The sequence below is a fragment of the Lepidochelys kempii genome, chromosome 21 (assembly GCF_965140285.1).
Source record: "Lepidochelys kempii isolate rLepKem1 chromosome 21, rLepKem1.hap1, whole genome shotgun sequence".
In the NCBI taxonomy this organism is placed as follows: domain Eukaryota; kingdom Metazoa; phylum Chordata; order Testudines; family Cheloniidae; genus Lepidochelys; species Lepidochelys kempii.
The window spans coordinates 4,469,199-4,497,003 of record NC_136400.1 but is presented as its reverse complement, the minus strand read 5'-3'; the positions used below and the strand labels follow the sequence as shown (position 1 = coordinate 4,497,003).

Below are 27,805 nucleotides of genomic sequence, written 5' to 3'. Positions count from 1 at the left end.
TGCCTGTGATACACAAACTGCCTAATGACTTACTCTCCCTGCTGAGAGGTAGGTCTCAGCTGAAACACTGCATAGAGGCTACTCTAGGAATAATCAAAAAAGAAATTTGGAATTTTTCATCACATGCTTCACTCTATATTCTAGGGCAAGACACGAAGGAGGAACCAGCCCCTGTACAGAAATTCATCCAGAACGAGAGGTATCGAAAACAAAGTCCAGTGCTGGCATGGTAAGCAAAACTCATGGCAAGATGTTGAAATGAAACTAGACATTCAATGAGACAGAGGTCAAACCACCTTATACCAAGGAAGTCAGAGGTCCGAGGGGGCAGCACAATGGGAGTGGGTCTCTGGAGAGAATAAACTATGTAGTGAAGGGGAGGGGAGAAAGGCTGGCTCAGGGAAATGGTAAGGGGATAAATACAGAACTTTCACCTCTGGGTCACTCTGTCAAATCCACCACAGGTTGGTAGTGACTAAAAGTCATTGCCACTGAGAAGGCTCTTCAATGGCCTGTACCAAATGGGGCTCAATCCATTTCCTATTACAGAGGTGGCCTAATTGCCACCAGCACAATTGGCTCTAATTTGGGATCTCATGGAAGCCAAGGACTGAATGAACCATGGAGACCAAGCTCCTCTCTTGCCCTTTTAACTGGGGCATCTAATTCAGGGATGAGGTAAGTTGTCATCAGGGCAGAGTTGGGGGAAGCATTCAGAAAACCAAGCAAAGGGCAGAGGAAGTACAGGAGACCAGTATAAGGTTTACAGGCAACTTTTAAGAAGAGAGATAATCTTAACAAACTCACATTTTACCTCGTAAGAAACACTTGTAATGTAGCACAAGGTCCATCTAGAAACAGCAACACAGAGGGATAGATTATAGTTAGAAGCTGTAACCCTCATCCTGTTGAGACTTGCCTGCCTCAGTTTTATTACAATATCTTTATGTGTATATTTCGTTGTGTGATGAGGGAAGCCATGCATTTTAAAGAGCAAGGAACCCAAAGGCAGGTCACATACCAGGAGTTTACTGCTTCCTGGGATTAAGGTCCATCATCATGGAAGAGAATTTACAGCTACATAAAATGTTTCAGACCTCAAAAGGTTCCTTGGTACAATCTGTTGTGGCTTGCTGCAGTTTCCTGGATTGATGGTGCTATACCAAAACCCCCGATCTGAAGACCTCCATATTTTGGAGGAACTCTTTCCCATCCCTAGACTAGATATCAGCTCTCAGCAGCAAAGACGAAACTGCAATGCTAGGATTGAGTTATTTATAATTAGAGCTTTGAAGAACTGTTATATCTGAAATCAGCCAGATGTTGTGCCTGGCTTGAGTTTTCAAACCAGCTGGGGCTCCCAAGAACTTTTTAGTGTCTGCAAACTGTCCATCAAAACCTCTGATGAACCTTGGTATGAATAGCCACAATATTTCTACCCCTGCCATTCATGCTGGATTTGGAGTCTAAATCATATTTGCTGGGAAAACATCTGATGTGGCAAATTACAAGATGTTTTCCATTACAGCCACTAATAGACAGACCCATCTGAACTTGAACCCTAACTAGGGGCCCACAATGAGATCTGGACATGGGAAACTGGGGTTGATTTCAACTTGAACCTTTTCAAATTTCAGGGCATGCAGACCTGATTCGATGGGATTTGGAAAGGGGCCTCCCAGCTGGAATTCAGAACAAGGGATCCAAAGGAGTTTAGGATTCTTGCCTTCCTGGTTTCCAAATTTGCTGATCACCTGCACTGCCTTTTAAACTTCAACTCTTCTGAAAATCAGGCCCCTTTTGGGTGTCTTGAGTTGGGCACCCAAACACTGAAGTCCCCAAAATTAACGGCAACTTTTGAAAAAGTTGCCCCAAATCTGGGACAAGGTGGCTGGATTGGCAGTCTGTGCTCAGGTGACTGGAGGAGATGGGGCGATTGAAGGATAAGACGGAGGTGCAGCAGGAACCCAGAACAGGAATGATAGAAGATGGCACAGGTCAGGATTGAGGGGAATTGGCCAAGCTGTGCAGTGGGAGAAGGTTGGAACATGAATGGCAGAAGGTGCTGCAGATCAAGACTCAAATGCATTGGGGGGGGGGATGACGGGAGGGAAGGAGACCCTGGGACAAGAATAGCAGGGGGTACTTCTGGAGAAGCATGAAATGCACTGAGAGATAGTGGAGCCCAGGCTGGGATAGGAGGAGGTGATGAAAATCAGGAATGAGGAGAATTGTCAGAGCGAAGGGTGGCGACGGAATCGGGGGTAGGTAAAGCCATCTTAGGCTCTGCCTGCATTAGGGCTTTGCTCTATTGAGTGCTAATAAAGCACTTTCATTTTACGAGAAAAATCAACCACTCTAAAATTATAAACCACAGAGATGAAAGTTAAGAGTAAAACGAAGCAAAGCCCCAGGTGGCCTCTTGCCCAAGGCAGCTGCTACTAATTTTAGTCTCCCTGTGGTTCCCAGTTCTGTTGGTTCAGCGACTATTCAGTTTTTGATGGTTCATTGTGATGTGACTGCTTAAAACTAGGTAACACCAAAAAGACCCACTCACAAGGAAACTCAGTTTTCTTTGGGGTGTGAAGGAGCTGGGATCTGGGCTCTGCCTTCATCCTACTTTTCTGACACACCTGTTGTGGTACCTGCACAGGCTGGTTGTCAGGGATGCTGGGACATTTTTTATAGCGGGCGTGCGGAACGTCATTGAACCAAACTGTAAACCCCGTATATGATGGAAATCACTTCAAGCCGGGGGGGTGCGGTGGCACCCCCAGTTCCAGCACATGTTCTGGGTTGTCTGCGAGGCCCCCAGGAAAGCTGCAGACAGCTGCCAAATTGCCATTTATTGGCCTCTGTGTTCCGTACCCGCTGTGGCTGAGATTACTTTGGGCATGCACCCTTCTCTGGCTAGGTGCACCCACCCCCCTCTCCCCTGCAATGGCACCTCCAAGACCACCACGCATCAGGTGGTGCAGGCACCTTAAAAATAAGTTCTCTTCCTCCGCTTTCAGTCAACAGAGAATGGCAGGGAGTTGATCTGTGCTGAGAGATGCTCTCCAGCACCAACGTTTGCTCTACCGAGAGGAAAGGCAGCAGCCTCACAGAAGCATCCTTTACAGCAGAATGTATTTAAATACCTAATGAAGGAATGAATCTGGAAGGAGACATTTACTGCGTACTTATTCACACAGCCTTTGTGTACACGGGAGTAAGACTGGGGAGCAGTGAAGGTTTCGTGCTGCACCCGCAATCCTCACACAGAATCACGTTGCAGTGCAATGAATAGAGTGAGATTCTATTAAATGAGAATCCATCTGTCAAGGAGTAAACTGAGTGCTCCCCATGACCTGGTGCATTCCACAAGACATGTCTCTGCTGAGACAGGATCCAGCACCTTACAGACAAAGGCCTTTCCATGGCTCCAGAAGAGCAAACAATACGCTGGAAGACACAGAGACAAGACTGGACCACTTACAGTGCTGGTTTGGATCTACAAGGCCCTGTATGACTTGGATCTTTCCACTCTCTCTGGGATCAGCTACAGCACGTGAACTGAGAGCTACCTGGATAAAGGCAATGCGGGAAAGATGTTTTCAGTGCATTTGCTTCCGCAGAGCCCTTCTAGACTGTTACCTGATGGGCATAGCTCAAGGCCTATCTGATCTCACCAGACTTTGAAGGAGGAGGTGGAGCAGGGAAGGTGTGATGGACTATCAAGCAGGGGCTGATCTTCAGTATGCCCAATAGGCTGTCAGAAAGGGAGAGTTTATACTACATGTAATAAAAGACATCCCTGGGCATGTATGTGCTCAGAGCACTGAACAGCATACTGTTAACAATCCAGATTGATGAATCTGATGGTAAAAGCTGCAGCAGTTTTACCATATTCACTCTGGGAAAACCACTGCAGAGATGATGTCATAACTCAGGGGGCAGACCACTCCCTAAAATCTCAACAGGAGTGGGACAAAAGAGAGCAACCGCAGATTTTACTGCTGGTGAATGCAGTACGATGGCTGGGACTAGAGAAAGCGGTTCGGGCTTCAGGAGGGACCTAGTTTGGTGGGGTACCTGAATGCAAGCTGGGCCAGTGAAACTGGACATGCAAGGTAAAGATCTCTTTCCTACACCTCTACCTAACTGCTGCATCACATATTGCTAAGGAAACCGTGAATTCGGTCAACAAGCAATTTCCACGGGCCTGTTGAGGAAACAAAGCTCGAGTGAATGCTCTGGCTGTGTGCTGTTCACTCTGGCTTTCAAAGTTTACAGACAAAATAAGTGCAGCTAGTGGGTGCCAGGCAAGCTGCCAGTGCATCCCCAGACTATGCAAAATCTGCCCCTTCCCCACCTTGATATGAGCCCTTTGGGCTCAGACCTCACGTAAGTGGGTGCATCAAAAGTGGAAGCACACTTGACATTTGAGCAACTGTTCCAAAAGGGAAAGCACTTGCACCTCACTGAGAACAGGTAGCACATGGGATGGGAAAAGCCAAGCTGGAATCGTATACAATAGGACCTAGCATCTATGGGATTTTTCCACCAGCTGTTGAAGCATCCCATTATTGGGCATTGTGGGAGGCAGGATACCTGACTGGATGGACCATGCCTCCGCCAAACTCCCCTTTCCTGCAGCTCAGGGGCTTCCCTGGAGGTTCCACACAGTTGCTACAGACCAGTTACCCAACCCAGTATGGCAAGAGGCAAGACACTGGATTGGGATAGATCATTTGCTGATCCTCTGTTCTTAGAAGCCAGTGAGGGCTGTGGAAAGTAAGGAAACAAAAGGAATATGCAAAGTGATCCAAAGAGTGTGAAGGGGCGGGGAGGGGAGGGGAACAGGGAGCCCAACTGCACTGTCACAGCCTGCTCCGCATTAACCGTAATTAGAGGGTGAGCTGCAATGTTTCCCAGTCACTCTGGGACATGCAAGCTACTTATTTTCTGAAACTGAAACATTCAGCATCTGTCTTTGACATAATACAAGCTCTGGGGGCTTGCTGTGAGAGAAGGGAAGCTTTCTTATAAGGCACAGAGGGACCTGCTAATACCATCCCTGGTTCTTGCATTCTTCTCTGTCTAGCATTAAACCTTCAAACAGGCTCCAAGAAAATCTGCATTTGGTCCCTGCCACTGCAGGGAGCGACTCCTGAATGCATGTTGGGGCTGGGTCTCCTACCTGGCCTGATGTTGGGAGCCTCTCTGCTGGATTGCTAGGGGCTGCACATGTTAAAGTCATTAAGGCCACCGAGGGGAAAGAAGATTAAAGGAGCAAAGCGTCCTGGTCAGGAGCTGTCAGCAGGGAGACTCCCACAGAGGAGGGCGGGAACGTGATGATTTGTGGCTCCTCTCTGACCCACAGCCAGGTCACACTAACTAGAGAAAACAAAGAGCTCACTAGCATCTGCAGCCCCCTGCTTCCCTCAGTCCCACCCTCTCCCCTGGTCTCTACAAAGGAAGGTGGAATCAGTGTTCATGCCAAGGGAGACCCTTCTCTCTCTCTCCCCGCCCCCAGGGAGCAAGGATCAAACCAACCTGCATCTGGCTGTAGAGCAACCTGCTTTCTCCCCTCCCTGCTTCCATGGGGGGCCTTTGACCCCACTTCAACCCCCTTTGGGGGACACAGGGCTGGAATTGGAATGGAGGAGCAAGCTTGCTGCAGCTGCTTCCACAAAGTCAGGGGCTCCTCACACCATTCCCCTTCTGCCAAGGATGGGAAAACATTTCTCATAGCTTTCTGCACAGCACCTCCCCCCCCCCAAACAAAACAAAACAAATCTAATGGACAACTTTGAAAATGCAGAGTTAAGCTGCAGCCCCAGCATCACACACAGTGCATTCATGGCCAGGATTAGAACCCAGGTGTGCTCTTCCGGCTCTGAGCCCAGTCCATGAATCCTCACTTCCTAAGGGCATGCACTGTGTATTCTCTATGGATCACACACTGCTCTGAAACAGCAAAAGAGGAAAGAATGAGCAGAGCTGAACAGCTCAACAAAAGTGCATTCAACGGGGAGAGCACTTCCCAAGCTGATCACATTTCTCAGGGTTAAGGCCAAGAGAGGGCCACGTCCCACCTGTCTGGGCAGCAGTCACCTGAGAACCATATAAAGTGGGAGAGATTGGGAGCCTGCAAGGAGGAGGGACAAATGCCACAGGAACTCCAGGATCCGCTTGTGCCGAAATCCCATCTGTTTTATTGGGGATGGGGGTGGTAAGATATTTGCCTGAAGGTGCCAGGAGCCCATCTCAGTCTTCTCAGCCTCCCAGAAGGGTTAGGAATCATTTGGCGTGAGTGCTGGGTTGTGTTGATTTAAAGCAAGAACTTAGCTGTTCACTTGTATTTTACATTTCAGGAAACTAAATGTACCAGCGAGTATTAAAAAAAAAAAAAAAAATCAATGCAGCCTGATGGAGCGTTCCAACGTGCACCCACTCACTTCCCAGGACGCATGCAGCCTGGCTTTCCAACTTGGCCCATGCCGGCATCCAACAGCATTGCTGCACCTCGCTCTCATTGCCCTGCTTTTTTTCAAAACGAAGTCACCCTCAGCTCGACCTCTTTCCCACCCCTCCTTCCCCCTGCAACAGGAAAGGTCGGCTCTGAAATCCAGAGGTCACCAGGAAGAAATGTGCTAGGGTCAGAGGTGAGAGTAGCAGAGAGGTGAGGAATTTCATCACCTCCCTTCAAAGCATTTGCTTTGCACCAGCTGCAGCATGGCCCGACCCAGAACGTGCAACCATATTTTCTATAACCACTAAGCAGCAAGGCACCCCTGCACTGTTAGGGTCAGCACACAAGGCACATTAGACTTACAGCCACTGGGACTAACTCCTGGCAAGGAAGACTGGGCAAGCAAAGAATTGCCTGTCACTAGACATCACAAACATTGATGTCCCTAAAACATCCTCCCTCCTAGTCTGGCCAGCTGCAAGGCAGCCTCCTAGCCTTCCAACACCACTCCCCACCCCCTTGCACATTGAGGTTTTTTTGCACATGTGGTTAGATATTAGGAAAAACTTTCCAGCTATCAGGGAAGTTAAGCTCTGGACTAGGCATCCAAGGGAGGTGGTGGAATCCCTGTCATTGGAGATTTTTAAGAACAGGTTGGACAAACACCTGTAGCTATACCAACGTAAATCCCTAGTGTAGACCAGGCTGCAACACCACATGCAAAGAGCCTGCTGGAAAGGTGCCGGCATGTTTTGGGTGGCCAATGTACCCAGGACCAAAAATCATAGGCCTTTCAGCATGGCGGGCTTCCAGGAAATCCTCATGTGGCTTAGCTGAGCTCTCGGTGAATTTAGATTGACTGAGTCTCTGTTCAGCATGCAATCCCTGTGAGACCCTCAGCTTCAAAGCAGCAAATACCCAGCAGGAAAGAGGCCAGGATGCCAAACTCTTCCTGGCCCTATTGGAGATACCTGATTCATTTCAGGCCATGTGGGGCTGGCTTCAGTAAGTGACCGGGACCGGAAGCCCAAAGCCAAGAGAGACTGGACTCTACGCAGCAGATGGGGAGAAGGTTTAAAGGGAATTGAGATAACCCCAGGGGAACCCCTGGAGGCACAGATATGACAGCTTCAACCTGGAGTCAGCAGGGCCCAGCCAGCTCAGTCCATCACAGAAGCATGGTTGTGACAACTATTGCAGCCAAATTTACTAATGCACCACCAACAGGGCAAACCATTATAATTCAGTGCTTCACACTGGCCAGAGGGGCTCTGCACTCACGACCTGCATCCACCACCACCAATGTTATGCACCGCTCTGACCCAGTGCACCAGGCCAGGGAAATGAGCAAAAACCAGAACACGCTACGCATCTGTCATTGCCTCATAAAACAATGGCCCTGCTGGTAACCTTCCCCCAAGTTCAGCTCAGCAGCCAATGAAAGGGAGCAGCAGTTACTTAAAACCTGTCAAAAGAAAAGCAACAGCTGGGTCACAGCTCTCGAACCTGAAAAGTAAAATGGCCCCCGGTAAGAAAGTCAGAGGGGAACAGGAGCAATTAGTGAGCATTAAGCACCACATCTCCAGCCTCGGCCTTTCAGCTACTGACCTCATAGGAACAGGGATATTTTCCTAGCCTTACACAATACTTCAATATCAGGGTTGCCTTAAGGCTGAGAGGAGGATCCCTAATGAAAAAGGCCCTGCAGACATCACTGAAGCGTGATTACCTTTCAATAGGGTGTTGTGTGTTGTTTTTCAGCTATCCTCTAGGAAAATTATAATCTGCTGCTATTCAGTTCCATACGGTAATTCAGAAAAGCTATGGAAAGGGGATCATTCTCCATTCAATTTCATAGAAGTTTAGCCTAACGGCTACAGAGCCCTGTTGTCTTCTGTGAAGACCACCTCAGCCAACTCACCTCTGCTTTATCTCCTCTCACTGAGGCTGTAAGGGGCTTCAGGGCTCTTTACCCATCAACTCCTCTCCTTAGGAGTTTCTCTTTGTTGCATGTCTGTGTGAAGTTACCCAACCAACAGAAATCTTAAGGCACACATTCACATACACACACAGAAAAACCAACCCAAGATTGAGTAAAAACTAAGGGAACAGTGAATGAAAAGAAAAGGGTTTGCTTAGCATATATACACTTTCTGCTTCCCTTAAGCTAAACCCAGTAAGGCGCTCTCATCTTAGTTATAAAGAAAACAAAGATCTCACACGTCTACAAAACAAGTCCCTGTTCTGACATTGCCTTAGTTGCATCCGATGAAGTGAGCTGTAGCTCACGAAAGCTTATGCTCAAATAAATTGGTTAGTCTCTAAGGTGCCACTAGTACTCCTTTTCTTTTTGCGAATACAGACTAACATGGCTGCTACTCTGAAACCTGCCTTATCAGAGTCAGCCTCAGATAGAGGTGAGTGACACCTTCCATCCATCAACCAGGATAATTAACCCCGCAGCTGGGTCAGCTGCCCACACGACTGGACAAGCCTGTTCTTAAACCAAGGCAGCTACTTCTGCCCTCCAAGCTGTACTCTCCAGTTACCTGCACACACAATGGAGTTTGGCCTCCATATCCCATTTACAAGAGGCAAACAGGGCTGGGAACCATTGACAATAAATATATGGTCTCATAATGTCACTTCTGTCATCCCATCAGTCCAACACTTCCCACGGAGTTCCCACCAACAGGAAATTTGATGCCCAAGTGCATTAGATGACCTTAAGACTTTAGGTAACAGGGAATGCAATAGATTGAAAAGATACAGCAAACGTGTGAACGCAGGTTGGGGCATTCACAAAGAAAAATGCCCTACAAGGCTATGTACCCCAGAGACTGCGCACAGAACAGGTCATCTAGGAGCAAGGGAAGGGGCGGCTTGCCTCTGGGCAGCCTGTGGTGAATGCATTGGCAAATGCTCAGTGCTGTTACTGAAGGAAAGAGACCGATCCCGTGGGCAGTAGAGCACCTCTGGCAAGAGGCAGAGTCCCCAGCTCTCAGTTGCTTTCATTGGGCAGGGACTCATGTAGTAGTAGGATGTTATGTTTCTATTTTGTATAATTTAAAATGAAGAATAAAGAATAATAATGTAGCATGTATTAATGTATAATATGATTTGACCATATTCTGCCAGCCACCCTTTCTGAAAGCAGAAAGGAATGGCCTAGTGTGCCATTGGTAAAGATGCATCAGCCAGAATCTTGAGTCTGAAGCTGATTTCAAGGCAGTGACAGACCTTTAGGGTCACCACTTTGTTGTAGGTTTAAAATTAGCATTTTGAAACTAGTAAAAGAATGCAATGATGGTTTTCTCCTGCATTGCAATTTGATGTTCCTGTTCAGATGTTCTGCGTAAATCAGTCCAAGAAGAAAACCTGTCCCAGATGTGGCAGGCACAGCACAGTGTGTAAGCGATGATGTTTGTTCGCTTACTGGTGCTTAGAAAGCGTCAGTTCATTACACAAACCCAGCACAGCTTCTCCTTGGGTGGGAAGGCAGTTTTATAACCGCGGGTTGCTGAAGTTTGGAGCTAAAGTTCAGCTCTTCTGATAATACAGGCCTCCTCATTGCTGCTTTTTAGTGCTTTATCCTCCCCACCGGTGGAACGGTGCCAGCTTGCTCCCTACCGTGTATATTCCAGTATTTTATCCATGACCTAAATGAGAAAGCTTGGGGGACTAGTTTATAGTCAAATAGGCTAGCTTAGGTGATATTTCTGGTTATTCAACCAGAAATTTAGAGCCTAATTATTATTTATTTGTGTTATAATAGCACCTAGGGGCACTGAGTCAGACCAGGGCACCACTGTGCAAGGCGCTGCACATATGCATTATGAGAAACAATCCCTGCCCTGAGGAACAGGCAGAAGGTGTGGGAAAAACAGGCACAGAGAGGTGATGGTGCTCTAGGTCACCATCAGAGCCAGAACTCATGTCACCTGAATCCCACTCTAGTACCCTACCCACTGGGCCACACTTCCGCAAATCCTGCGAGGAACTGAAATCCTGCTAATCCCACTGAACTCAATAACAACTGCAGGTACTTAGCGATCTTCAGGTTCTGGTCCTTAAGGATAGTTCTGGTATATCTCCTTGTGCCACCTTCCCTCTTCCTCTCCCTCCACAGGGGTTACACATTTCAAAACACTCACACAGCAGATGTTTGCCGTATCTCACTTAGTCATCACTTGGCTAAGCTATGCACACTTCATTTTCAGCATCTCATTCCAGTCCCTTAAACATTTGTATTGCTTGTCTGAATCCCCTCCAATTTCGGAGTCCTGAACTAAACACAGAGTGCCTAAATGCAGACTTTACCAGGGCCCCAGAGGAAGGGACTGTCATCTCCCTGGATGCTTTTGATATGCAGTCCAAAATGGTATAAGCATCTTTTTATCTGCATTAGTTCCTAAATCCACAACCAGCCCTATTTTTTTTTTATTAACACTGCTTTCCAAGTTTGTACCTCCTGCTGCCTAAAAAACTGTGGTCAAAGTAAACTGTTTAAAGACGCTTTGAAAAGATTTCTCTCTGCTTAGGATTTTAATGGGACGTTCCTTTTGCTGAAAGAGATGGAGTGGCTCCCATTCACATTAAAAGAGACACACACCAAACATCTAAGCTAACATACACCCTATTGTGGCAAGAGCATGGTAGCTGTGATTACTCAGAACTTCAGCTGCCTCCTTCTGAACTAAGTTAATACAAGAAACATTTTCACTGCAATTTTCAGATGTGCTATCAGTCTGAACATGGCCAGTCTGTGTATGACAAACCATTTATTTCCAGGACAGAGGACACAATCCTGAGAGGTCCTGGAGATCCTGAGGACTGAGGCATTGTAACTGAAAGTGGGGAATATGCTGCGAGAGCAGAAAACCATGTTTTCATTCAACTATCCCTAACAAAGAACCGGGGAAGAGAGAAACACAAACAAAACACAAAATAGCCCATTTGTGCTACAGAGGCAGAAATGCTTCTAAAAGGAGGCATTTTATCAACATTTTCCAGAAGGCGTCAGCTGTTCTTTAATGCTCCTAGAGGAATAACACAAAGATCTCACTGAACCTCAGTGCCTCTGATCACAGGTTTCTCAGCAATCACAGTCTAGATGTTTGACAGAATTTTAAAAAAGCACCTGTTTCCTCTAGCAAATATCGAGCCGCTATTCCCATCCCTTTTACTGGGTATTTTGTCTGCATTGTGTTTCGGGTTTTTTTCCCCTACAAAGTTATTCTGAAGATACCCTCTGCCCCATTCCCCTGAACAACAGGGATCTGATTCTCTTCTCATTTATACCAGGTTTACACAAGTGAAACTCCATCAACTTGAACAGAGTTACTCTCAATTTCCATTTTGTTTTGCCTAAATTCATACTCATGTTCTCTCTCACACACAGAGCTCCTCAGCAGCTGAAGCCTCATGTGAGAAGAGAACAACTGCTGCTTTTGCACAGTCACCCTGCCACCACTCTGTGCATGATTCATTGCTTTGTAAAGTATGCTGAGATGCCTTCAACAAAGAAGGCACTCAAGGAAAAGCACATGCTCGGCTACCCAATCCCCCAGAGCCACAGCCACTGGCTGTAGCTCCTCCCATGGAGGTACAGAAGGTATAGTATGAAGACTGAAAATTACAGCATGCAAAAATGCCACAGGACTCGCCATTGAGCTCCCTCTTGAGTTCTCACTAGAGCCACTTACCTCCAAGGAACTGACAAGCTACACCTTGAGTCACATCCAAAGAAGGCTTCTATAGGCCTTCAGCACGGTTAGTGAGACATGTGAGTGCAGGGTGATAGAGGAGCTAAAGCAAATGGATAAGGAACCACTTAAAAAAAAATCAGTTCCCTCTCAAGTCAGAAGGCCCATTAGCAAGGAAGACTCCTGGTGTAAAGAGCTGTGTTACTGTGAAGTCAAGAGTGTGATCGTAACCTTCTCTCCAGAGCTGCACTCCATACCTAGGGTTTATTGCGATGATTCCCTTTAGGCAATTTGCTTCCATGTTAAACTTTCCCTTTTAAATTTAAAACATATATTAGTGCAGAGGAGAGCTGAAAGCTGGCACGTGTCCCTGTTTCTGCTGCAGGAATCCCATTTCCATCTGGATCTTTAACCTGTCATCACAGCAATGCTAACTACACCACTGTCCAAGTGCAGAGTACTAGCAGAGTTTCCTGGAGGGACAGGATCAGGGATTTTCTCCTATGCACCAAGCCTGCCAGCAGCAGCTGACTAACTCCATAGGGACCTTTCTGCACTGCAGGGTATTAGTGTGATACAGGAGCAACCCTCACAGGTGGAACAGGTAGATGGGGATTAAGTATGTTTGAACGTGTCCTCAAACTGTGCTTCAGCTTGGGCAGATCAGGGCTGCAGCATGAACCAGGGACAAGGTTAAAAGTGGTTAGAGAGTCCTGTCTGATCTCTGAAAGAGAACTGTAGCCGGGTCTCCAGCTCTGGGAGTCTCTGCAGCGTATAAGGTCCATCGCCTTTCCCCCCTCACAAGTGAAATCGAATATCCTGTTTGTGGTTGGAAGATGGGGGTGGGAAAGATATATGAGCCTCCCCTTCCCCCCTAAAATAATCTGCAGCTGAGATGAAAAATGTTTAGGGTGACCTTTTCAAAAAACAAAACAAAACCCAAAAACCCCCAAGTCCCATTTTCACAGGTTACTTCAGCACTTAGGAGTCCAAGTCTGATTAAAAGTCAACAGGATTTAGTCTCCTAAATCACAAGAGTGACTTTGAAAATGTCACTCTTAATCTCTAATCAGTGTGGCATAAAGCCAAAGGGCCATCGTTGCATCTCTTTGCAGTCTGGCCTAGTGAGAAGCTGTGTGCCCCCAAATACAAATTGAGAGGTTGGCCACAGTGCTCCCAGCCACACCAGAGTGCATCCTCCGGGGAGGAGAGGACAGAGTGCTAAGTCAGCACACAAATCCTCACTGCCAGCCCTATCTGTCTGCAAGACAAAATAGTGACTTACTTGGTGCACTTCTTTCTTTAAAAATTTGGCAAGTGTTTCTCTAGGCAAGGCAAGTGAAAAGCAGCAGGCTTTTCCCATGACATGGTTAACACAATAGAAAGCCAGCCAAGTCATCAGTTTTACACTCAACTTCTTGTTGAGCTTTTCATACCTCCTTTGAACTCCCTTTCCATTACTGGTGTATTCGTTTGCTTATATCTAAATGGAGAATCAGATCATTGTCTCTCAACTACCAACACTACATACTTATCCTATATTTATTACACTGATTCTTTGGTCTTCCACACTGTTGCAGCACATTTCATCATCAATTAACCCTATGGTAGAGACGGAAAAACTGATGCACCCAGAGATTCTGTCAATTTCAGTCATGCAGCAAAGATCCAAGGGCTTATGACTCCCAATCCCTGGTTTTTACCACAGGAGGAATAGAACCCAGGAGTCCTGACTCCCATCCCCAAACCACTTGCCTGAACTCCTCCACTTGATAAGCTTTAATAAGAGGGAGAGAAGGGGGAAAAGAAATGTGTGTTCCTGGATGAAAGGCCCTATTTGCTTACCCCAAGACACCTATGAGGGGAAAATATTCAAAGTATGTAGTCAAATCTCATGGCATCTAAAATGAAGTGCAATGTGAAACTGCTGAGGGGAAGGGATTTCTGCTTTGGCTTTTAATTGACAAACACAAACTGGGACAAGTCTGCAAATCTCCAGCAGAAAGCCAGGGTGCTGCAAGAAACTCTGGCTGCTTAGATAAGCAGAGTTTTAAAAACTCATACCATTGTGATGCCAAGGCTGGGAAACCTGTGGCATAATACATTTCTAAGGGAGCCATTATTCCACCCACATGCCTGAACTTGGTCAGTAAACTGCGAAACATCAGCATTCTTCCCGAGGAAGCCTCTAAGGGGCCAGGGTAGAGGGCCTCTCCATCTCTGTGCTCTGCAAGGAGGCATCAGATAGATGGGGAACAGCTGGGAATATTCACAGGCCCTTTCTCCCCTTATCTAAAGTCTCCTCAGGCAAAAATTAATAAAATGTTTAATCCTAAATGCATCACGCAGCTTATTTATTTGCTTTGGAGGGCGGGAAGGGAAGGACAGGACAGAAGAGGGGGTGGGGGGAAGAGAGTCATTACAGTGATTTAACATATGGAATTAAAAGGATTAACACCAGATTCCCAGGTGGTGTAAATCAGGGTAGCTCCATTTAAGCCAACAGAGCTGAGGACCTGGGCCCTGGCCTTTCTGCATCCTGACAAATGCCCCATTGCTTGTGATATTTTGGAAGGGGATTTGCAAGAGGAACCAAGGGTAGCTGAATTCCCCATTGTATCTTTGAAAACCGCTCTCTGATTCTTTGGGGGCAGAAATCATCTTTCAGTTCTGTGACTAGACAGCACCTAGCACAATGGGGCTTGGTCCGTGAGTGGAGCTTCTAGGTGCTACTGCAGCATAAATTAAGTCACAACGATAGAGAAATACAAGGAGGGGTGATGAAGGGGGAAATGGAGTTGTTAAACTAAAGAGCAACCCTAGTAGCCCCCTTGTCTCACACCTTGGCAGGAATGGTGCTAGGAGGAAAATGCCTCTCTAGGTCACCTAGTAGATCTGTTGACACAGGCTACAGGATAGAGAAATTACAGCTGTTCTCAGCATTAAAGGCTTGTGTGAGTTCTACATACAGCCCTGGGAAAATCCCAGTACATTTCCCAGACTAAAACTCAGCAAAAGTTTGAACCCAGATTTTTAGATGGATAACCCACAGCAAAACCACTATGTTTTACCGCTGAGAAAGGTGACCTATGTGGATGCACCACACCCAGGAACAGAAGGGGATTAACATGACAGATCCACTAACAACATTCAGCCCCCCCCAAACCCTAAACAACAACATCCATCAATGTAATTCCTCTCTTAACCCATCCTAAAGCTAAGCTAAACTTCCTGCTACAAAGAATGCTGGGGCTTGAGCTGGGAGCAGGAGAGAGAAGCAAAGATTCACGACAGAAAAACTGCTAATTCCCTTATTGTTGGGACAGTAACAAAACCTTGGGGGTGGGGGAAGCTTTATCTGCTTTCATAACAATTATTTCCCTGTCACTCATTGCAAATCCAGACCCCCTCGGACAGCCAAGCAAGTCCTAATCCACAGGAGATCTCAACAGATGTGATTTTATCCAGGTCCCTCTGTCCCTGGCTCCCCTCCGCACCCTTATCAGCTGTCCCAATCAAAGTCAGCTCTCTTTTTAAGCCATCTCTCTGGATTAGAAGAGGTGCATTTTATCAACTGGTTTCAGAGTAGCAGCCGGGTTAGTCTGTATTCGCAAAAAGAACAGGAGGACTTGTGGCACCTTAGAGACGAACCAATTTATTTGAGCATGAGCTTTCGTGAGCTACAGCTCACTTCACTGGATGCATCTGTAGCTGTAGCTCACGAAAGCTTATGCTCAGATAAATTGGTTCGTCTCTAAGGTGCCACAAGTCCTCCTGTTCTTTTTGCTTTTATCAACTGTGATTTAAAAAACAAACAAACATAACACCAAACCAAAAGTGCCTGCCCCTGGCTAAAGCCTGGGCAGGTTATTTTCTCCGACATCCTGACAACAGGAAACACGTTCTTGTTCTGTTATGGAAATAGACATGTGCCTCCACCATGGTGAAAATACAGCCAGAGCCTGCTGGGCTGAATCCGACAGAACAAGGTGAAGAATCTGTTGCCTCCCTTATGGAGGAGTTGAGCTGAGATGATCATAATGGGCCCTTCCGACCTTAAAATCTATGGGTCAGATCCTCAGCTGGTGTGAGTCAGTGTTACCCTATTGATTTTAATGGAGCTGTGCTGATTTACATCAGCTGAGGATCTGCCCCTATGAATAGGATGGGAGAGTGATGACATTTTAAGGAACCTGCGTGGAGTGACTAGGAATCTGAAAGGAAACCCCTCCGCCCCAAAAGCGCAGGAGGACCGCATGCCAGCTGTTGAGCTGATGCTATCTGGCTTCAGTTGCATGCTGGCATTCAAGTCACTAGCCTCTGTCATAGGCCTATGGCTAAAAACAAAGGCAAGTGTTATCAGTCTGCATGGGCTGGACTATACGTAATGGGGTCTGTCCTGTCCTGGAATAGATGACACAAACTCCGTTATAAAATGGCTTTGCATTTATACCGTTCTCTTTCAACTTGGGATCTCCTTTTCACAGACTGGAAACAGGCAAAGAAAGGAGAAGCAGCTTGCCCAAGGTCACACACAGAGTCAGAAGCAGAATTGGGGACAGAAGCCAGGACTCCTGCCACCTTTTCCCAATGCTCTAGGTACTGGAAACAATACTCCCTCCCTTCAATAAATTGTATTTGGCATTCTGGGTCTTCAAAGTACAGCAAAACCTAGGGCTGCGTGCAAAATTATTTTTACAATTATTTTTGCAGGAAATTTAAGAGATTCCCTCCCTCTTTTAAATTTTCATTCACATTTCCTGTGGACTTGTTTTTTGAAAAGGAAAAACTTAAAACCTACCATTAATGTGTTTGGGTTCCAGTTTTTCATTAACAAAACAGAAAATTTAAATCAAAAATGTATTTTTTCCATGAAAGGCCATTTTTTGAGGAAAAAAGTCAACCAGTTTGAACAAAACCCCAAATGCATTCCTAAGTGCACCCAGTGCTATAGTTTCTAGATGTCAATTAATCATTGCAACTCCCATGGGAGGCAGGTAAATAATATACTCATTCTACAGATGGTGAAGGTACAGTAGAGGATAGTGCTGTGACTTACCGAAGGCCATAGACCATCCTGGCTGGATTGAGAATTCAGGTGTCTGAATGTGACTATTATCAGTGTCACTAACCAGCAAGTGGCTACGACTGTCAGTTACTCACAGGACTAGGGGAAGAGGCTCCTCTAGAATATTTTTGGCAGCTTTAGTTGGCACTCTATCCCTTTCCCTCTTCCTCTTCCCTGGCCCGGGCAGTTTATGGGTGCCCCAATCCCCTCTCTTCTCCTTTGAAAGCCACGTTGCTCCCTTACCCACAAGGGGACCGGGATGCCTGACAGTACAAGGAGTGCTCTAACCCCAGACATGAATGAAAAGCCTCACAATTTCTCCCCTTAATGTCCCCTTCACCCTCCCACCTACAAGGACCGCCCCAGCCCTCCACCTGGGCTGTGCTGCTTAGATGCACCAGGGACTCCTATTATTCAGCCCGTCATCCCCCTGGCAGAGGGGCAGGCCTACCGACACCTTGGCACGCCAACGGGTTTCCGTGTCCGGCAGACACCCGAGCACACCATCCAGGAGATCTTGCAGGTTGCCGCCAAGATCGATGCCTCCCTGCTAGCACCGTGGCAGAAGATAAATGCCCTGAACAGCTTTCTGATCCCCCGCATCTCATTCGTCCTAAGGGGATCCGCCGTGGCGAAGGTACCCCTCAACAAGGCAGACGAGATCGTCCGGCAGCTGGTGAAGAAGTGGCTGTTCCTTCCCCAGGGAGCCAGCAAAAAGCTGGTCTATATTGCCCACAGGCATGGCGGTGCCAATGTCCCCTGCATGGGTGACCTGTGTGACATCGCGGTGATCACCCACGCCTTCCGCCTGCTGATGTGTCCCGACGCCATGGTAAGGAACATCGCAGCAAACGCCCTCCATGATGCAACAAAGAAGCGGATCGGCAGAGCCCCCTCCAACCAAGACACCGCCAGCTTCTTGAGTGGTTCCCTGGATGGCGAATTCGGATGGGACAGGTGCGACATCGCTTCACTGTGGTCCCGCGCTCGCAATGCCTCGCGTCGCCTGGGGAAGTGCATCGGCTGCCGCTGGGAGTGGTGCGAGGAGCGCCAGGAGCTGGGAGTCCTGGTGCCACAGATCAGGTCTGAGGACAACACCATTGTCACCCCGAGCGCCAGGGGCATGCTGGAGAGGACCCTGAAGGCAGCCATCCACTCGCTGTAAATGGAAGCCCTGAAGCGTAAACCAGACCAGAGTAAAGCCTTCGAACTGACCAGCAAGTGGGACGCCAGCAACCACTTCCTCGCCGGGGGCGGCTTCATCCGTTTTGCCGACTAGCGGTTCATCCACTGCGCCCGGCTCAACTGCGTCCCGCTCAACGGAGCCGTCCGCCATGGGAACCGAGACAAGCGTTGCAGAAAGTGCGGCTACTCCAAAGAGCCCCTGCCCCACGTCCTGTGCAGCTGCAAGCCCCACTCCAGAGCCTGGCAGCTGCGCCACAACGCCATCCAGAACCGCCTAGCGAAAGCCATCGCACCGCACCAGGGGGAGGTCGCCGTGAACTGCACCATCCCTGGTACTGACAGCCAGTTGTGACCCGACGTGGTAGTCACCGGCGAGGCCCAGAAAAAGATCATCCTCGTTGACATCACGGTCTTCTTCGAGAACAGGACCCCGGCCTTCCGAGAAGCCCAAGCTTGGAAGCTGGAAAAATACGCCCCTCTGGCCAACACCCTGAGAGTGAAGGGCTACGAGGTGCAGATGGATGCTCTGAACGTCGGAGCCCTGGGTGCTTGGGACCCCTGCAACGAGCATGTGCTTCGGACCTGTGGGATCGATTGACACTACGCACGGCTCATGTGGCACCTCATGGTCTCGGACACCATCCGATGGTCCAGGGACATCTACATCGAACACATCACTGGCCACCGACAGTACCAGGAGGTGTGAGCCGGTATGACATCGTGAATCAACAATGGGAAAGGGACTGAGAGGCTTTTTCCATTGGACCGTACGAACTGGAACCATGAACTCACTGAACATTAAATCCCACTAAATGAGGGCAGATCCATCCCCATCATTTTATCCGCTCATTATACTCCACACCTGAACATGTCCATATAATGGCTAACATACCCCCATTTCTCAATGTCTGTACTTTGACCGGTTAAACTTTTACCCCCCAATCGGGGAGATTGCAGATTATGTATTCCTTACGCCACCCGCTCCTAAACCGAATTTCACACCCCTTGATAATCTGTACCTTATTCCCTGATAACCAGAAACTTCTGTGCTTGAACTCTGTACCGTTTTCTTTTTATTTCAACATTATCTTAATAAAATTATTAAATTTATTTCTGTTGCGGTAGCACCGAAGACATAGATCCAAACCTCACTGTGCTCGGCATAGCACAAACAGATGGGCCTGGAGTTCACAGTCTAAGGCCTGGACTACATCTAAATGTGAGGTTGACCTCAGGGCTGTAAAAACGTCATGCCCTGTGCGTCATAGTTAGGCCCACCTTGCCCCAGTGTAGATGCAGCTCGGTAATAGAAAAATTCTTCTGTCCATCGAGCAGCCACCCCTCACAACGCGCATTGACTCCGACAACGGAGCCCCCTTCCGTCCACACTTACAGCGGCAGAACGGCAGCGCTGCAGCTGTCATGCGGCACGGCTTGTACCACAGGCTCAGTCCGAGCAGCTCCCAGCCCCCAGGCCGGGAAGGAACCCAGCGGAGCCAGGCACTTCAGACTGATCCTGCAGCTCCAGGAGCAACAAAAGCTATAAGACAGATCAGGTCTGATTGTGGCAGGGAATTTACCCACTCCAGGACTACCACACTCATTCACACTCGGGGTATGTCTACACTGCTCAAGCGCGGCCGTGACATGCACAGTGTAGTCGCGCTTTATCACTGGGGGAGACCTCTCCCGTCGATAAAAATAACCCCCCCAAACGAGTGGGGGTCGCTTTATCACCGGGAGTGCAGCTCGGGGTGTGTTTTTTCACACCCCTGAACAGCTAAAGTTTTAGGGCTGAAAGTGGCAGTGTAGACACAGCCTAAGTCAACTTCCCCTCAGTCACTCGGAGTACCTCTTAGCCAAGACACTTATAATACTGGCCTGGGACTCTCTTGGGCCCCCCAAAATGGGGATTCGGATGCCAAATATCCACAAGTTAACAAGGTGCTGAAAGATTTCAGCTTTAGTGGACAGGCCAGCCCCAGCACGCTTGGGCATCAGCTGAGGGGGAGGAGAACTGTTTTTTTGTTTGGTTTTTGGTCTTTTCATTTGCTGAAAAACTCCATCTGTCCCCTCCTTGACACAACAGGAGCAGAAAATTTGAGGAGTGTAAATCTCCTCCTGTCCCCGCTCCCTTTATTATTTAGGGCTCAGAGCATAATTAGGACAGCAGTATTGACAGTGATGGGGAATTGTTCTCCCTGGGAGCTCTACATTCCAGCCAGCAGACCATCAAACAAAGGAAATGCCTGCTGACTGGGAGTGCCAGATGGATATAGGGTGTCCCCTCACCTGAATGCCTGCAGTCTCCCTGCCATGTGCTGTAACCCTATCACAAACTACAGGATCAAGCAGGGACAGTCCTGGGAGGGGAGAGACCACAACAGAGCACCTAAGGTGCTGCCAGGAGTGGTACTGGGGATTCAGAAGCAGATGCTTTTTCCTCTGAGACCGTACAAGTCATCTCTCCTGTAGTTTCAGAATGAAAAGTGTCCTGCTGCCATTGCCATATGATTTAACCCATATAAACCAGGGAACCTGCTCAGTCTAGCGTTTAGAGACAAGGCCAGGGAGGCCAGACTCTAGGGTTCTATTCCAGCTCTGCCACATACCAACCTAGCAAGTGATCTCAGAAGTCCCTTCACCTCCCTATGTCATCTTGTAACACAGTTATCACGTTCCCAGAGCAGGAACGATGCAGTGTGACTGTGTCAATGAGCGCCCTTTGAGAGCTTGTCTGAGAGGCACCAGTGAAGCACTGACACTGCAAGCAGGTGAAAAGTAACATGCTCAGTTTTCCCCTTAATAAGCCACTGGCAGCAGAATGACTAGCAAAATCCAACATTGAATTAGTCATCAAATATTAACCCAGTGCTGCTACCTAGCATATTGCAAACACTTAATAGTCAATCAGGAAAGAAAGCATTCCCAATCAGAGGAACAAACATTTATTTGAAAGAAGAACTTGTTTTATGGAAACGTATCTTCCTCTCTTTGCTTTCAAGCAGCTTTGGGCGGGGGTGAGTCTCATGGTTTTCAATTCTAGTGGCTTGGATCTCAGGATTGGCTCCTTTTCGGAGCGGCAGATGCAAATCAATTTCTAAGTTAGTGGTGATGGCCAAATGAGGACCTGCTTAACAGGCTCAACTGCTTTTAATGAGCTGATGACCGGGAGGGAAAGGCTGAGGCAAGATGAACAATTACTACCTACAGTCATTCAAGTGCTTTGTGCTGTCTGACTTGTGCGTTATAGAACATTCAGGCTGATGTTCATGAGGCCTGCAGGCAGGTTTATGAGATTAAAGCCCCGCACACACTAAATAATTCATCAGCTTACTGCAAAAAACCAAAACCAAAAACACCACCCCTCACAGTGTACAATAACTACTATCTTGAGCAGTATGATGTTTACATACATTTTAAATGCACACCCCTTTCATCTACATGTATCTATTTGATGCAAAGGCATGTAAGCAAACATGAGAATGAAAATGGGGGTTGTGGTTGGGGAAATCAGCTAAGAAGCCGGCAGCATGAGAAAAGGGCAAAATAGTCAATCCACTTAGTAATTGTTCCAGGACTGCTTTTGCGCTTTTCTGTATCCAAAGAATCTTAAATCTTCAGTCAGCCAATCAGTCATTCAAATATATATTTTACACAGGCCACCTTTTATGGAGTGGAATGGGCTAATTTCAGTTGTCCTTTGCTTAGTGATGTACTTACCAGTGGAAAGCAATGGAAAACTTAGTATAAATAAAATGCTAACAATGTTCACAGTGTCTAGGACCCTGTGAGGTGGGAGGGTCCCAGAGTTTGGGCTGCAGCCCAAGCCCAAACATCTACACTGCAATTAAACAGCCCCTTAGCCCAAGCCCTCCCCCTCAAGGCTGTCAGCTGGCATGGGCCAGCAGTGGGTGTCTAATTGCAATGTAGACATACATAGTCTAAGCCAGGGGTTCTCAAACTGGGGATTGGGTCACCTCAGGGGGTCGTGAGGTTATTAAATGGGGGTCACAAGCTGTCAACCTCCACCCCAAATCCCGCTTTGCCACCAGCATTTATAGCGGTGTTAAATATAAATTAAAAACACTTTTATATAAGGGAGGTCACACTCAGAGGCTTGCTATGTGAAAGGGGTCACCAGTAAAAAAACTTGAGAGCCACTGGTCTAAGTGATTTACTCAAGGTCACATAATCAATGGCAGAGCTGAGAATATAACTCAAGAATTCTGACCCATGCACGCTCTCTCACCACCCTGCCACATTTCCTTGCTCTAACCACTAGACACTTCACCTTCCCTACTTTAAAGGGTAATGGCGATGGTTTCTTTGTTCAATCCCTAGCTAACGGGGAGAAGTCAGACAATGGTCTTGAAACCGTGGACCAAGGCAGAAGAAAAACACGTAGGAAAATATGTTTTCCACCCCAGGAAGTTATTCAGTGTTCAGAGCTCATAAATAATTTAAAGAGGAGGGTGGGTAAGGGGTGGGGGGAGGGGAACCAATACATCTCTGGGTGTCTATGTTTAGCTTTAGAGAGAGACAAGATGGAGGAGATAATACCTTTTATTAGACCACCTTCTGTTGGTAAAAGAGGAGCTCCACAGAGCTCCTCTTCAGGTCTGGGTTTAGTCTTGAATCTCTCTTTCCCCAGGTCTCCCCCTTGCTCCCGTTCCTTTCCCATCCTAGTTCCATGGAGAAAATCCTGTGATCCCATCACATATCATCAGGAACTTCCACAGCGCAAAACTATTCCTAGTGCTGCATTCGACAGTGCCTGGGAGATTTCATACTACACGCAGTGGTTCCCTCCCATTGTTTATTACCCCAGCCGGGCTGCCTGCAAAGAGCTCCCTGAAGACACAAGAAACACAGACATCTGCCGTTCCACGTGGCTCTTTCCAGAAATGAAAGGACAGTAATATTTAAAAACAAAAACTGGATGGTGGGGAACTATTCTTCATAATATGTATAATGGACTAATGCTAATACACAGACTGGCTCCATTTAGTCATTTTGGGAAGATGTTAAAGTGATTAATTTGCCTTCTCAAAACCTGTAGTATTTTCCGCCGTGGCTTACGCATTTCTCTGCGTGCCACTGTTGCTGCCCTGGCTAAGGGCATAAAATAATCATAACCGCAAATGGATAGTAAACTTGATCTAAGGACGGCATGGAAAGTAACAGAGGCATCAGTCAACTGAATGGGCTTGTGTGTCTGCCCATACAATGCTGCTTTTGCCTCATGCGTCCGTGGGATTTCGCTCCCTGACTTTTTATATCCCTGCCACATGCCAAGATGCGTGCGTGAATAAAAGACCTTTCAAGATGGTAGCCCCTTAAAGGCAGATGTACTTATAACAGTTTTGTAATGAAAATCCGTGGCCTTGTAGGACTTAACAGTTGTCACGGTGCTGCAGTCCACACACTCTCCGATCTTCATAGAACTCGGAGCCTTCTCCTCCCATCTCGGCAATCCGGCAAGACCCCTCCAAGCTGGAGTGGAAGGAAAGTCTCCAGTACTATTAGTAGTCTATGATAAAGGGGTGCACAGTTCTGATTCTGGCCAATAGAGGGCAGTTGTGCATATACTCATGTCTGTATATAAATTCACAACTCTGATGATGGACACTAAGTACCACAGATTTAACAGACACCGGTTTTATGGCTCATTACAACAATTTGCAACACACCCTACTGCCCGCCAACCCTTAACTGCCCATTTTATTTTAAGTGATCTCCTATAGCATGGTGTGAAACCCTTATACTTAATCTGTCCCACCTTGTATTTAGCTCAGACACTTTGGTTACTTTCTCCAGACCTGAAGCAGAGCTCTGAAGCTCAAAAGTTTGTCCCTTCACCCATAGAAGTTGATCCAATTTAAAAAAAAAATCACCTCACCTACATTGCCTCTCTTATGTATAGATACACACACACACACACATACACACGCTAGTTTAGTATAATCGCTTTCCATTTTTTTTGAGGTGGAAGGACGGTCTTTTATCTCTGAAGATTTGGGCTTTAAAAAAAATCTGAACACTATTCAAGTTTATAGGGAAAGGTGAAGGGGAGAAAGTAAAAAAATACTACATCTTTTTTCCTTTTACCTATTTAATAGTAGCAATAGGTGACCCTAATGCACGATTGACATGCTGTCACCTGGGTGCCATTTCCTCACTAAAGCCTCTTTTGCCCACCTTATGGTACACTGGGTAAATGTTCCAACTCCCAACCACCCATGATTCAGTGACCATCGCTGTACAATACTGCCCCGATTTCAAGAGACCTCAGCTCCTGTTTAAGCACCTAATTGAAGTGGTCAGATTTTCAAGTGTACAGCAGCCCTCAGGAGCTCCCATTGTCCTCAATGGTGTGTGAGCAGGGGAATTCTCCACTGTTTTCAATAGGAGTTGCTGGATGCGGAGCTCTTTTGAAAGCCTGGACACATAGGGTTTTCTTTCCATAGGGAATGCTCCACTTTTTCTTTCTAATCTCTCCCACCATTCCCTGACCCAAACTGCCCCATGCCAATAGCCCAGTGCTCCTGAGCAAACACATCAGCATGTGGCATTTTGCATTCAAATTCTGTGATCTCTGTTTGCCTTTGTGTTTTCCACAGGAGTTTTTTTTTTTGTTTTTGTTCTTTTGGTCTCATGTTTTGGGGCAAAATAAAATGGTCTTCTCACAGTATTTTTGCCACCCATGGATTTAAAATGCTACAAACAGACCAGATCTCATGTTATTTTGACCTCAGTATGGCGTTTTAAAAAAGCCTCTTGGAAAAAAGTACTAAAAAAAGCACAAATTCTTGACACACAAACAGAATTACAAGAATTCATGCACATTCCTACTAGGGTACCAATGTGATAAGAAAATTCAGCAAGAAGAGCTAAGCGAAAGCAAGATGCACACACTCACAAGGCAGGGAGCCAGGAACTATGAGGGTCTAAGCCATTTGCTGTGACTGACTCCCTTGGTGGCCTCTGGAGGATCACTTAACCTCTCTCCCTCCATTTCCTCATCTCTAAGATGGGGATAACAACACTTCTCTTTCTCACAGAGGGAGTGAGAGGATTGTTTAGCTTCTTGGTACTTCAGAGGAGGGCATAACCATGCAGCTGGCTATGAAAGAACAGGAGAATCAGTCCTGATTGGTAGCCACAAGTGTCTCTCTTGTACCCTAAAGTAGAAGGATCAATGCCCCTTGAAACTGCTTTACCCCAGCTGCCAGTTTGAACTTTGTTGAACTAACCGCCTCAAATGGAGGAAATAAAGAGGCGTTAAAAGGAGGACATATTTCAGCTTCAAACATCTCACAGACACAAATATCAGTGTGCGCACGCTGGTGATGGTGTTGGGGCGGGTGTGAAGGCAGGGTGAACTGAGTTTTAAATTTATGACCACCACCTTGGCAATGTCCTTTTTAATTACATTTGTGCTAATCATTTTCCATTGCCATGGTCCACCTGCCCATTTGGAGGCAATGCATTGCCAACTACACGGCAGAAGCAGTAGCTTTGGCTGGAGCTTTGCTCTATGGTGGACCAGTGAGAAAGGTGAACAGTACATAGGAGTCAGAGGACATGTTCTGAAGTAACATGGTGCCCATTTTAAGGAGCACTAACAGGGAGGTTAGGCAAAATGGGGTTTAGTGACTGGCCTTGTGCCATTGTGAGTGCTGAGTGAAGTGGACAGGAAGTGAGCCAAAAGCAGGGATGGTTGAAAAGTTACATAGGGATTGCTATAGTGGGTCAAACCAAGGCTCTATCTAGTCCAGTATATTGTGTCCAACAGGCCAGTACTTGATGCTTCAGAGGAAGGTGAAATAGGTAGCTATGGGATAACCTGCCCCCGAGGAAAGTTTCCTTCTAACTCCCATTAGTTAAAAGTTGGCTTGTGCTTTATAGCAGGAGGGATTATATCCATTCCCAAACTCCTGGTTCCATTCTAATCCTTACTCCTATAACTCTGGATATTCCTGTTACGCAGCTAAATGTCCGATTCCTTTTTAAATCCTGCCAAGCTCTTGCTCTCAATGATAGTGAGTTAGGATAAGTTAATGTGATGTTTAAAAAAGTCTTCCCGCTCTTGGGTATTTGCCAGGCAGCTGTCACTCCAGTGCTCTGGCACCAAACTACAGCAAACCACGTGCACTTGGAGATGTCCAAGGTGAACTCCTTGCTGGTGGCACTGAACAATCTTTGGCTGCTGGGTAACTTTTCAGTATCGGTGAAAGCGGGATAAGGTTTGCTGAGGGTTGGGAAGCAGGACTGAATATTGCAACCGGTCAAAGTTGATGTATGGCCCTGGTTGGTCACCACACCACTTTTGTCATTCTGCCTCATTTCCAAAGAGGCGAAACTTGGTTTTCTTTGTCCAATTTCACACTAAGTTTTCATCTGAACCCAGAGTAGAGTAAGGGAAACATCAGCAACACGTGAGCCAAAAACAAAGATTTAGTTGGGGTTGGTCCTGCCATGAGCAGGGAGTTGGACTAGATGACCTCCTGAGGTCTCTTCCAACCCTAATCTTCTAGGATTCTACGAAAGATGGTCTCCTGTGAGCCTAAACTGCCGATTCTCTCAGAGCATTGCCCCACAACTACCTGCAAGCTAGCCTGCTCCCAGCACTCTCCCATCCGTTGGTCAAACGGCTACAAATGTCAGTCCCAGCGCTCTTTAAAATATGCTTATTTTGAGATAGCCCTTAAATGCCATAGCTGGAGAAGGAGAGCTGGGGGTGGGGGCCGACATCATGCCTGTAAGTGGTAGTAAGGACATTCTTGATTCCTTGATGCAAAACACCAACAAAGCCTAATGGACTTGGCAGCTTTCTACCCTGGGGTGCTCTCACAGCTCCTACCCCCACTCTCTGCTGCCTGGGTCCCTGGCATTGTCATTCCTCCAGAGCCTTGGTGACAGCAGTGTAGGAAATCCATTTAACCCTTCCCTGCTTCCCAGAAACTCATTTAAATGCTCATCAGGCCATTTAAGAAGACGCATCTCCAGGGATCCAGAGAAGGAAAGAACTCACCGTATTTTTTCCTCTGGAAAGCTTTCCGATTTGCCTGCCTACCCTGCTCCCATTATAACCACCAGGCCCATCAAGAGAAATTTGGGCCCCGGTACATGTTTGCTGGGCCCTCCCTCCTTCCCACTTCACCACAGTTAAAGGCTTTGGGGCCCCTCTGAACTCGTCCAACTGGCCCCTTTTCTCCCCTCTCATCAGCTCTGATACCCACTTCAGTGGAGATGGAGCAGCCTGGCTTCCTAACCGTAACTTACCTCGAAACATGCTAATTATCGCAGATCTACATCCTCTTCTGCTCCAATCCCTTTTCATGCATCTCAATGCACTAATTAATTAAAAGTAAGGCTCCAGCTTCT

At 47.1% G+C, this 27,805-nt stretch overlaps 1 protein-coding gene across 5 annotated transcripts in view; it reads right to left on the bottom strand.

Annotated features, from left to right (window-relative positions):
• PLXNA2 (plexin A2) overlaps positions 1-27,805 on the bottom strand; it is a 320,075-nt gene that overhangs the window by 234,334 nt on the left and 57,936 nt on the right. The window lies entirely within an intron of this gene.